Here is a 13,005-nt window from a genome sequence, read left to right as displayed (position 1 = left end):
AACTTTGATTCATCAGAATTGAAGTTAGACTTCAGTTTCTGAGACGGACCGGTTCCTACAGACCTAAAACAAGATCATTAAAACATTTACACGATTCTGTTCCACGAATAGAACCCAGTTTCCGGTTCCACGGCTGACTTGATTCTTTTGGACATAAACTGGGTTCCAGCTGCTAAAACCCACAAAAACCGGATTTCTGAAGATTAGAAAACTAGAGAATCTGCCTAAATTCTGAGGGACATGAATGTTTGAAACAGTTTCACCGACTGATCATCAAAGCAGCTGCAGGTTCCACACATGTCCTGCAGCTGGCTCAGCCTGGCTCAGTCTGGTTCAGTCTGGCTCAGTCTGGTTCAGCCTGGTTCAGTCAGATTCAGCCTGGTCCAGTCTGGTTGAGTCAGGTTCAGCCTGGTTCAGTCAGGTTCAGCCTGGTTCAGTCTGACTCAGTCTGGTTGAGTCAGGTTCAGCCTGGTTCAGTCTGGTTTAGTCTGATTCAGTCTGGCTCCGTCTGGTTCAGTCAAGTAACAGCCTGGTTCAATCTGGTTCAATCTTGCTCAGTTTGGTTCAGCCTGGTTCAGTTTGGCTCAGTCAGGTTCAGTCTGGCTCCACCTGGTTCAGTCTGGCTCAGTCTGGTTCTGTCTGGCTCCATCTGGTTCAGTCAGGTTCAGCCTGGTTCAGCCTGGTTCAGTCTGGCTCAGTCTGGTTCAGTCTGGCTCCGTCTGGTTCAGTCAGGTTCAGCCTGGTTCAGTCTGGTTCAGTCTGACTCAGTTCGGGTCAGTCTGGTTTAGTCTGTTTGAGTCAGGTTCAGCCTGATTCAGTTTGGTTCAGTCTGGTTCTATGTGGGGAGACTTCAGACTCTATCCAGAAGACCATCACTGACCCCCCCAGAGTCAGGCTAAACCACTAAAGTTCCTCTCTAAGGAGGCGGTTCCCAGAGTGCCGGTTCTGAACAGAACCACAGAACGTCTGATGGAAGGAGAAAATGTTCTGGAAGAGATGCACCAGCCAAAGAGACGACGTGGACCTCAGAGGATCATCTAAAGCAGGGGTCACCAACCCTGTGCCCGCGGGCGCCAGAGCACCCCTTGTGGCGCCCGCAGGGAATGCACACAATTTTTTTTTTTTTTCTTTAATTTTTTTCTAATTGAAGCAAATATTTAACAAACAACCACGGCATGTCTGTCAATGACAACAATATCAATTCTGAGATAAAGGTAGACAAAAAAACAAATATGAAAACAAATATAACTTAAAAAATAATCAATAAATGTAAGAAATAGTAAAAATAGATCAAATAAATTACACAATGTCTGGGCGTTCTTATGATTCATGTAATGTAAAGATTTAGAGATTAGGTTGAGACGGTTGAGTAATCCATTAATGTGAGGTTTCACCTTTAAGAATTTACAAGTATGAATAAAATGCTTTGAAATTACAATCAGTGCATTAATCAGAAAGTCCAGATTTTTGTCAATTAACTGTAATCGAATTTTAATTGTATTCCAATTTAAAGGGTTAATGATGATATTTTTGGATTTGAGCCAATTATGAAAAGAAGACCAAAACTCTTTTTCATGAAAATATTCAAAGAAAAGATGTTCCACAGTTTCTACATCATTTCCACAAAAGACACAAAGATCACTATCCCAGTTAAAGCGAGAATGTAAAAAAAATAATTTGAAGGGTGAATATTATTTAACTGGAATGCTCCAAAAATAGCACTGCTCATATAGCAAATCAAAAATATTGTGGCGATCTGGGGGTTAGCCCAGCCTTCAGCTTCTAAGACTCATGGGAAGTGGGGAATCTCGGTTGTGTTAAATCGCTCACCATAAGTGAGGGAGCTGTGAGCAGAAGTGAAGTTAATGCTGTTTGGCTGGTGTTGGGGATGTACAAAATAAACAGACAGATATGATTGTCTGCTAACTTATGTGATTGTCGTTTTTGACAAACCGGGGTTGTGCTTTGCATGGGGCACGGGTAGCAGATTCTGACATGTGCAGTGGAGCTGCTTCTAAGTAAGAGGATAGTGAATCAAGACTTGAGTGCAACAGTACCGGCCTGGATAGTAGAGGGTGGTGATTTAGTGCTTGCTATTGGTAATTGATGCACGTTAGTTCTGCTATCGTGAAATATATGGCAGAGTATGGAACGCCCTGAAACTTGCGAATCGGCGTTTCTGCCTTTGAAAAAGAGACGCGTGTGTCTGTGAGGAGGAGAAGGGGAGTGGTAGTGGCCAAAGGTTGCGAGGTGAAAAGTCGCATGGAGACCATTGCGCAACACCTGGATCATTGAGTGGCTTAAATTACTCAGCTCCTTCTAATAACGTCATTCTTTACTAAATATTGTGGACATTTTTAATAATTGTCTGTATTTTCCATATAAATTTATTTTTACGGTTGTTTAGTTGGTGATAGTTACTTATAAATAAAGAAAGCCAGGAATGCAGGCAGGAAAACAGCTGCACTTTTTAGACCATAAATAAACTATAGATCATTTGTTTATAAAAGTATTGAGGATTTTGGAGGATTTTTAATGTTGGTGTTGCACAAAATTAGAAAAATGCCAAATATCTTTGGAGTAATCCCGGGGATGAGTTCTGTAATTTAGTTTTTATTGTTTGATGAGACCTAAACATGATTTTCACAATAGCAGGTTTTTAAATAATCAAATCCCTCTGATATGTTTCACAAAGACACACACAGGACCAAAGACACACACAGGGCCAAAGACACACACAGGGCCAAAGACACACACAGGGCCAAAGACACACACAGGACCAAAGACACACACGGGACCAAAGACACACACAGGACCAAAGACACACACGGGACCAAAGACACACACAGGACCAAAGACACACACAGGACCGAAGACTTTCACAGAACATCACACACCAAGAAGAAATTAACTTATTGCAGAAAATGATGTCAGGAGTTGAGCCCTAAGAAAATGACAAAAGAGTAAAGAAAACAGAATAATTTGATTTATTATTTCTAATTATTAAAATTTCCTGGCTTTATTTGTTCATATTTGCATAATTTTGACAGGATATATTTATTATTCTGGATTAATATTCCTGTATGTTTTTATTTACATTTATGTTTGAAAAGTTAAAATTAAGTTAAAGTTTGAAAGGTTTAAAAGTTTAGCTTTAGTGTGTTCAATAAATGTTTATCTTGTTGGCTGCAACCTAAAGTGTGTTTTGGATTCAGGCCCCCTCTGCAACTGATTTTGACCCCCCTGTAATACGAGTATAGAAAATTCATGCATGTCTTTGTGTGTAAAATGAGCAAATAAAAAAAGGGCACACAAAAGGGAGTCCTTAAATTGTGTCTTTTTTTTTCTCAAAAAGGTTGGTGACCCCTGCCCTAGAGGGTAATGGAGAGGAATGGACGCATCATAAAGGGGAGCCCAGGTGTGTCCTGCATTTCCCTTGAGGCTTGAAAAACTTCCTCTTAGGACGTCATGAAAATGGAACGTACCATTGTTGTGCTTATGGTAAGTGTATCGTGAAGTCTTTGAATGTAACACACTTATGATGTTTGCATGGCTATGCGGTACTTTGTCCTTATGCCACACTCTAAAGTAAAGTACAAATGCTGCATCATGCATGTAGTGTGCACGTGATATATATGTGCCAGTAGGACGCCCGTAGGAATGTGACGCCAACTGCACTTAGATTGCTTAATTTCCTAAATTAGGTAATTTAAGCTTTGTCCTTTTATTCTTTGCAGACAGCCCGTATCCACCCATAAGGGTAGTTTGTTTCTAAGACCAAAATAGTTTGTGGAAGATAGTTACTCATTCTAGTTTAGGGGTCATCCAGCACCCATGAAAGTCATTGAAAACAGGCCTGACTTGCTCACACAGAGCCGTGACTTCTACCCCAACAAGCACATTGGGATGAACTGGAACAGGAACAGGGCCGCCTTGTTCAGCATCAGCGTCGGATCTCGACAGTGCTCTGCAGAATGAATGGAGCTAGAACAGACGAACCTGCGCTATACTTAAATGCAGTTCCACGATGATGTCATGAACACGGCTCTTCCAATACCTCTGTCCATATATCACTTGAGTTGGGTTCAGATCAGAGAAGTACTTTTTGTTCTTTCAAAGCAGCGATTGGGTCAGTTACAGTTCACATGCTGAATAACAACTAAAGAATATTCCATGACCGCAGGACTGCGTGAGTGTGTACTGTACCACTTTCTCTGGATGATGGATTGTCACTGGGATGCAGTCAAGGTCCCCTAAGAATGTGAATCTTTCCTGTGATTGCAACTGTAGGATGTATGTCAAACGGTTAGCTTGACATCATGATTACAGACTGTTAGGTGAACGCAAACTCATGCAAACATCAGCATCATCCAGCTGTGTCTCCATCCCCTCTCCTGAACGCACAGCTTTTGCTTATTTTCTTCCTGAGGCACACGAACGAAGCATTGAGATGGGAGTGATAAATTTGTGGCTTTCTATGAATAGAGGTCTGGATAGCACAGCTGACCAAAAGCATGCCGCATCTTAAACCGAACGCTAATTCTCAGTGTTTTTCTTGAGCTGTACGTTGGCCAAAAGTCTCCTCATTGAAACAGAGACAACCAGACTTTTGTCTGAATCTGTGTATAGCAAGAAATGTAGACAGAAAAGTGTGTAATTTGAAATCAAGACCCCTTTTGTCTCGGTAGGAAATCTTGTCCAGCCTGACTGTGTGTTGCAGTGTCAGTAGCCAGCTTCAGGTCCTGCAGACTTAATGCACAAAGACATCATTATCATTATAATCATGTTGTCAGTTTTCCTCCATGGGCGTGTGTGCACTTATGCTGTCAAGTGATTGGCCCATGCAACTTTGTGTATTTTACTTGAACTCAGAAGATGGATGACATTTGCTAGTTTACCTCTGCAGTGATTTGGGAAAGCGAGCCAGTTCTGTACACGACTGATCCAGAGTGTGTCTGACTGTAAATGACAACCGGAAAGGTCAACTGGTGTGTCTTTACATGAGACACAACGGCAAAAGAGGAACACAAGAACTTTTCTAAGAAATGTGTGCACGACTGCAACTAATTGTATTTTATGTTAAAGGTTTCAAAAAATTTTGTATCAATCACTTTTTATCCAACTATAATTGCAACAAGGTCAAGTGAGCTAGCTTTCTATGGAAGCGATTCTGTAGCATAATTAAAAATAAATGTCAAAACCAGAAATGCTTTTTTGATTTGATTTGATTTATTGATTTATTTCAAGCATCGTAGTCAAAGCAAGAAACAATTTACACATATTTATCAAACTCATTACAGAAATTATGAAATGCATAGTTTAAAAAGACGGAAAATAAAACAAAACAAAAACGGCACTTAAATCACATTTGCTTAATTAAATACATTGATCATTAACTAAAGCATAAGTAGAGTTTGATTTATTGCTTGAAAAGGAATGGGAAAAAGCAAGCTTATATAATTCCACCCCTACTGAGTTCATTCATTTGATTTTTTCATTTTCAAAATGTAACTGCATCAAATGACTCAAAATTAAAATGAAAAATCAATACTTCAAAATGCTTTTTCATTTTCTACTTAAAAACCGCTTATTCTGTGTCATAATTAAAACGAAAATGCAAAGAGGGGATTGCATTTTCATTTTCACATCCACCCTGCGAATACTGTCGCATATTCCAATTCCACTTAGCATTTCCAGAGGGGAGGCGGGGCGATGACGTCAGTGACATGCGGTGAGGTTAATGGCTGGTGAGGCACTGACGTCATCAGTCAGATTTACAAACATATGAACCATACTGAGTAACTTATTCACCATTTGATTGACAACAGTTAACGTGTTTTGTTTAAAATATCATTTCAACGTGTTTTTTTCATATACAAACTGCAGCATAGAAAAAAGCGCAAACATTATTATCATCTTACCTTTACTTGTAAATAAAGTCCATACGCTGCTCCTTCTGAAGAAAATGACTTGCCGCTTGCTATCACTTCTTCTAGTATTTTTTAGCGTCATAATCTCAGGGCTCACCGGCGCCCCCTAACATGAGGCACGAGAACTGCTGGCCTCACCCAGCTGCTTTTTTGCCGGCGTTTAGCGCTCAGCACAAGAAACACGTCCCTCACATACAGTTATTTATAAAAGCAAACACTGTGCATCATATACATCTGCTAAATTATGTAAACTCAGCTCATATAGTACAAGTGAATGAACCGACATACAGAGACAGCAGTATCGTCTGACTGCATAGGTATTGCGCAATCCAAGGTGAAGCTCAGCGGGCTGGTGCCTCATCGCACGTCACTTCTTAGTATCTGAACGGCAAATGCGGAAATTCAGCGATTTTGAAAAGAAAAAACCCCCAAAAATGGTCAATTTAAATGGAAAATGACTGCAAAGCACAAATTACTGATTAAATATTTTTTAATCAGTAAAAATATAGTACAAGTGATTGAACCGACATACACTTTTAACATTTTTCTTGTTGTTAGTTTCACCCCACGTGTGTCAGGACGGTCCAACTTGGAATAAAAACGCTTATCTGATATGCCTCGACCATTCTAAACTGGACCGGACCGGACCGGACCGGACCGCTCAGTGTAAATGTAGCTTGAGATTGACCTGGTTTGACTGATGAAGAAAAAGGGCCATCATCACACAGCGAATTGCCAACAACTGAACTTTTACCTCCATAGATCAGGTCTGTTTTAGCCCTGATAGTTCGTAAAATAAGGAGCTGTAGTACAATGAGGCAGAACAGAGCAGCTCTGACCCTTGAATGTCCTCTTTAAGCAGATGGACAAATCATCAGAGTAAGTTTTTCATTACTGTCTAAGGCCTGCCAGTACTTTTGCTTTCAACTACTGCCAATAGTATGGACTTTCAAACATTCCCCAAGAGCTACTTTATTAAATTTGTAATTGTCAATTTAATAACTAATAATCATGCAAACCAGAGTGAACCAGAAGGTGACAAATCTTTATGGTTCAAGATCCAAAGGTTTCCCACTGAGTCCTCTGGATGTTCCAGCGCTGTGGTTTCCACGCAGGTCTGAACCAGACCTAACCAGGGCTTAACTGTTCAACATTTATTCAAGCTGATCCCCACAGAACAACATATCTGGGATTCTCTTTACTTGGGTTTGCCAGGACCAACATGTTTGCCAATTTGGCTGGAGCTTTAAAGACGCGATGGAAGGAAATATGCAGTGTGGTCCAGTTCTGCCATTCCACCACGTCTTCAAAACGACGATGATTGAATCGCATTTTCTCAAGTTGTTCTTTTCTTCTGATATCAGACTCTTGTTTTTTTTACCTTTTAGTGAGTTCTGCCTAACATATTCAAACACATAAAATGAAGTTCAAAAGAACATCCTTTTTTTTTTAATCACCAGGGCAGGAATTGAAAAGAACAGTCGTGAAGACGAGTGTTTCACATCAGAAACTGAAGTCTTAGGAAGTCTGCAGAGTTCCTTTGAGCTTTAGAGGGTTTCTCTGATCTTAGGAGCATGGAGCACCACAGTCTTGGCCTCGAAGGATTTAGACTTTAAAATCCTCGTCCTTGTAGGAAAGTGAACGCCATGATGAATCAATTCAGTGATGATCTTCCCAGCCTCTGATTCCACCTTCACTTGATCAAATTTAGTCACATTTTACGTGTAATTGGAAGTGTTACTTATATCTGTCAGCTGTTTTTAATAGAGCTTTGGTAACTAGATAATTTCCCCCTGTAGGGCCAATAAAGTTCTGTTCTATTCTATTCTAACATAAAATGGAAAAAGATTACAAAAAATTAAAAAATGAGACTGGTGTAACCATTATAGTCCACATCAGTGGTCTCCAACCTTTTTCAGGCCACAGACCGACTTGGACCGGTCCCTAGATTGCATTTATTTTTTTTAAGCTTTCGGTTTCTGACAAACCTTATATTTTAAAATGTTACTACAAGACATTTTATTTAAATCAATCTGAAAAGATTAGTCGATTTTTTTTTTTTTTGTAAAAATTTCTGCATAAAATGTAGTAAGATGGAAGGCGGGACATAATAAGACAAGATTCTCCTTTTTTAGCACTTTGTTACTTTCCATTTATCATGTTTATTTAGTTTGTTTTTACGAGAAAGAAAGTAGTTTTGTAAAGGGTTTATTAGTGAAACCTTACCTTCAAATGAGAGAAATATTCTCTTAGAAATTAGTCGTTTTCCAAATCTGTAATCGACTAAAATCGTCCTAATTGTTATTTCTACAATAATCAGAGCCCAAAGTTTGACCATCATTGTTTTTTTCAGTGAAACTTGAAACACACATCCCTGAAGAAGGAGCTCCTTTCCAAGAAAAAGTCTTCGTCTAATGCCATAATCAGACACTCCAAAACGTCCCGATGAAACCAGACCTGAAAAAGCTGCATGAAAAAACGCCTGTGAAGGAATTCCTGATTAAAGGTATGACAAACGCCAGAAATGTTTCCATATAACCCGCCGTCTTTTGGAACTGGGACATCTCTGTTTTTTCCACTGGAGTCCTGGAAAGTCATTATGACGAGTTTTATACTCACTTGACAAGTAGGGATGGGTATCGTTAAGGTTTAAACGGTACTACTACTTTTATTGATACTGCTTATCGATCCGGTCCCAGAGAAAGTCTCTGCTTCAACTCCCACAGTGAAAGCTGCGTCTAAATCTGACTTCTCCAGTACTGATAGCAGAACCGTTGAGGTCAGATCTTAACGATACTGCGGTCTTGAAGAATGTTGCCAACCCACGAAAACGAGTGGACTTATTATTCAACAAAGGTTTGAACTTTAACAGTTTAAGCAAAAAGAAAAATGTGAAAATGTTCATGACTGCCTGAGAAAAGAGTAGAAAGTGTGTAGATTTCATCCATCACGGGTTCTTTTCAGAATGTAACCCCGCCCCTCTTTTTTCTGTCTTTCAAGAAAAATAATCCTATTAAGTAGGGGTGTAACAATGAATCAACGTAATCAATTAATCGATTTCTATTCCTACGATCCAACCAGATCCATCTGTCTAAGGTAATCAAATCGACCCATACCAATAAAAAAAATCATTTCAATAGAAAATAAATTATATTGATATTGGAAACCGCCATCAAACTGAAACCGGTAGCATATTTGGCAGCACATCGTCATCTCTATCTCTGTCTCGTTGTGTCCTTGATGTCTCTCTCTCATTATCCTTCTCTCACTCTGTTTACCCTTCTTTTTCTGGAGAGAAAAATATTTACCTTTGAGGATGAGCTCCGAAAAAAATAGACCCAGACAAGTGCTCCTGTAGCCTTTGGCTGACCTGCAGGGAATCCAGCTCACACAAACACCAGAGAGTCTGCTTTCCAGACAACAAACGTCTGACTTCTTCCCTTTTTTTTCCCCTCGGAGCTGAAAAAACCCAACAGCAATCCCCACACCAATAGCTCTGATTTAAGGTCATAAAATAAAGCTCTGTAGCGTCTGATAAACAGTAGCTTGTGTCAGTAATGAAGAAAAAAACTCATCAAGTCAAGATCAGGAAGCATTAATGCTTCATTTACATCAGGTTGGGTAAGCTGCGAAGTCAACTGACCACTTCCAACGAAAAGGCTATGTAAACGGGCGTAAATGCTTCTATCGCTTCAAAACTCTACGCAAGTTTGTACGACCATTTGCAGGCTCTACGTGCATGACCTTTTTAAAAAAGTTCAAGCAGACCAATCATGGACTTGAAACTGTTTGAAAGTTGATAATTTATTAGTCGTGGTTTGTGCCCGGCCGGAATTTTACAAAACCAAGGCCGAATCCGAATTGTTTCCCTCACCCTCTGGCTCCTCCCTATTGCTCCAATTGCACGAGTATTTGAAGCTGTAGTGGTGTCCAAAAGTGTTTCTGTTTCAAGGGGGAGCTGTAACGACTTAGGGCTGCATGTCCCTCCGCCGCTGCAGTGATCAAGATTCAAGAAATGTGCGCTGCTTCAACTTTTCACACTCTTCCAACGTTGAGTACATGCGCTAGTATCGGGTAGCGACAGTCCAGTGTGAACAATGTGTGGTAAGAGATCATGTAAGAATGCTCGTTTAGCATGTTCTTGTGTATGTAGCATTAGGAAAAAGTATGTACAATTTTACTGCCGATAGTGAAAACATGAAAGAGACTGAAAACACAGAATAGAATTTGTAAGTTGCACCACAGAAGTTGCATCTTAGTTCCTTCATTTTTAGATGCTAATTTGATGAAATGCTGTTAGAAATGATTCCTCCAGTGCTTTGACAGCACGTTGTTCCTTCATTCTATCATGCGCTGGAATCCGTGCAGGAATCCTTCCGGTGAGCGGCCGCCTCTGCCGAACAAAGCGGGATGAATGACACGATTACCGAGCAGAATGAGTCGAGGGAAGGGCAGCCAAAAGTCAAAAGTGTCTGTTTACCCTCTGCTCTCGCAGGCGGTCAGCATGCAGACCTGAAATCTGCAGCCTGTCACCCACACAGGCAGAAAAACAGGCGGACGTCTAAACACAGAAGTCGGGGAGCAGAAGGTCACTTCAGTCGCACACAGATGCTAAAATATCCCTGGTTCAGGCCCTGCATTCCCCTCCTTCCCTTCTCCCAGCAGGCGTGACGCGGTAGCATTTGTCACGGATCCACCTGGAGCCGGTCTCAGGATGTTTAGCTCACCCCGGAACCACACTCTGGGACGCCTGTTCACTCCTGCCTGTTTTCACAAGTTCAAAGGGAAATAAAGCTCGACTGATGGAGCCACCAAGCTCAGGCTTACAGATCCAAAACTCTCAGCCTGTTCATTATACCAGTGGAATATTCAGTGAGGAGTAGAAATTATAAACAGTTCTGCAGAGGAGAGCGGACAACAACTGGATCTGACATATAGTCTGAAACCCCTTTGAATTAAACAAAGAAGATTCTGGAAAAACGCTCCTTTTTAAATTCAAACTTGTGGTTTTATTCACTTAAATAATAAGATTTCTTAAAAAATAATCTTCTCCTGATGATTAGCTCAATTAATATTTATTCCATTCTGCAAATGAATTCTTGATTGTGATTGGCTGCAGAGTGTTCATTAAAATGTGATAATGGACAGCTAATAAAGAAGTTCCAGTCACATGGCCTAAATGTTCTATATTACTGAAACGCTCTAAATGCCATTTGGTAACCAGGACAACAGAAACTTGGAAGATCGCAACAGCAAGACAGTAGAAAAGATCTCTGTCCTCAAATGTCTCTATGATGGACAAGCCAAGATCACGTGGTTGCTGACTCGAATGTAATCAGAAGTTGTCTCCTCAACTGTCCTCAACTGTCCTCCACTTCCCATCAAACGGTTCAGCCTATGCGTCCTCCATTCATTTTTGATAATAGACACCTCGTCTGGCATTATCCCTTACCAATACCATGATCCAGGTGAATACTCGATTCTGATTCGCTGCTGGGTGTGGATTAAAAAGTGATATAGCACACCTAAAAAAGAAGTTCCGGTTGCATAACTTAAAAGTTCTATATCACTGAGCTGGCTTCTGCAACCCTTGTGCTATCCTAGGCACTTTACCATTGGGAGTTGGGTCATCTAGACCCACTAGACAGTGCGCTGAACCTTTTTTCTTCAATGATTTGTGATCTTCACTGGTGTCCATGGATTACATGAAATCTTTCCACCTTTATCCACCTTTGTCATGGTAGGGAGAACACGTCAATGTAAGGGTGGGGTCATCTAAGATAGCACAAGGGTTAAAACAAATTTTAGCTTTATTATCTGGACAAAAACAGGCAGTAAACAGGCTCTCTGAACTGATGCTTTATTTAACCCATCGTGACGATCAGCATAGATATCGCTTTCCTTCCCTTTTTGAGGTTGGTTCTGGCTCAGCCATTAGCATGACAACACACCGCAAACCTGTAAAATAGTGCTCTTTTTGTGAAAAGGTGATTTAAACAAAAAAGAAATTACGTAAGTATAACATATAAGTATAAAGTACCAAAATGGATCAAATAATTATCTCTTTTGCAAGTGACCATAGTATAAACTGGATAATTAATGGACTACATGAGAGCAATCGTCCTCCGTTTTGCGTTTGACGGTTCAGGCATCTGTATCATCCGTTAATTTCTGTTATACCATGGTCCGGTTGAATACTCGATTCTGATTGGCTGCTGGGTATGCGTTAAAACCTGATAACCGCACGATGAAAAAAGAAGTTCCGGTCGGCTAGCTTGAATGATTTGTATCACTGCGCCGGCTTCTGTAAAACAACCTTTTGTTTCATCATCTGGGCAAAAACAAGCGGTAAGCGATTAACTTTCCCTCTGAATTGATGCTTTATTCAACCCATCGGGACGATCAGCATATATATATCGCCGATTCTTGACTGCAGCGGTGGTGCTGCGCGACGCGGACTATATGTTATATATATGTACTATATGTAACATATAGTACGCTGTTTATGAGAAAAGTGATCCAAATCGGAAAAAAAAACAAGAATTAAGGACTAAAACCTGGTTAATATGTATTGCTTTTGTAAGTGACCATGGTATAAGCGGGTTAATGGCCTTCGAAGTGTGCAGTTACTACTTTTTAACGCACTTCGCGGAAGCAACCGTCCTCCGCTTCGCGTCGGACGGTTCAGGCTTCCACGGCGTGCGTTAAAAAGTAGTAACCGCACACTTCGTCGGCCATTAACCCTTACGTAATGGACACCTCGTTGGGCATTATCCCTTACGTAATGGACACCTCGTTGGGCATTATCCCTTACGTAATGGACACCTCGTTGGGCATTATCCCTTCCATATTTGCCAATCGCTTCAATTTGCTTCCATTAGCTATAAGCTGTCACAAACAAGAAGCAGATGAATGTTAACGTTCTCAGAAAGAAGAAACAGTTGCGAGAACTCCAGACCACAAGAGGGCAGAGAAACCAAGTAAAACAAAAAGAGGACAAGCTAATAGAATGAGTACTCAACAAGCCATCAGTTGACTTGCAGATTAACCCTTTCACACCAGAGATGTTGATGCC

Source organism: Oryzias latipes, chromosome 18 (assembly GCF_053564925.1).
Source record: "Oryzias latipes strain Hd-rR chromosome 18, Olatipes_Hd-rR_3.1".
Taxonomy (NCBI): domain Eukaryota; kingdom Metazoa; phylum Chordata; class Actinopteri; order Beloniformes; family Adrianichthyidae; genus Oryzias; species Oryzias latipes.
This window is presented reverse-complemented; position numbering follows the sequence as displayed.